The sequence below is a fragment of the Penaeus monodon genome, chromosome 15, assembly GCF_015228065.2.
Source record: "Penaeus monodon isolate SGIC_2016 chromosome 15, NSTDA_Pmon_1, whole genome shotgun sequence".
In the NCBI taxonomy this organism is placed as follows: domain Eukaryota; kingdom Metazoa; phylum Arthropoda; class Malacostraca; order Decapoda; family Penaeidae; genus Penaeus; species Penaeus monodon.
Genome location: NC_051400.1, coordinates 36,469,178 through 36,469,567, shown reverse-complemented (window position 1 = coordinate 36,469,567; position 390 = coordinate 36,469,178).

Genomic DNA, 390 nt, shown 5'->3' with positions numbered 1-390 from the left:
GGAAAAGAAAGGGAAGATGGGGGGAAAAAGGGGGGGGGGTTTTAAAAGAAGGGAAAGGGGGGGGGGGGAAAATGGGGGAGGGGGGGAGGGGGAAGGGAGGGAAAGTTTAATGAAGAGGGGAGGGGGAGGGGGAGAGTAGGGGGAAGGGGAGGAGGAGGGGGAGTAGGGGAAGGGGGGGGGGGAAAGTTAATGGAGGGGAGGGGGGAGAAGGGGGAAGGTGGGGGGGGAAGTAAAAGGGGGGGGGGGGGGAAAGTTAAGGGGGGGGGGGGGGGGAGAAGGGGAGGGGGTGGAAGTTAATGGGGGGAGGGGGAGGAGAGAGAAGGGGAGGGGGTGGAAGTTAATAGGGGAGGGGGGAGGGGGTATGTGATTGAGAGAGGCTAATATACGGGT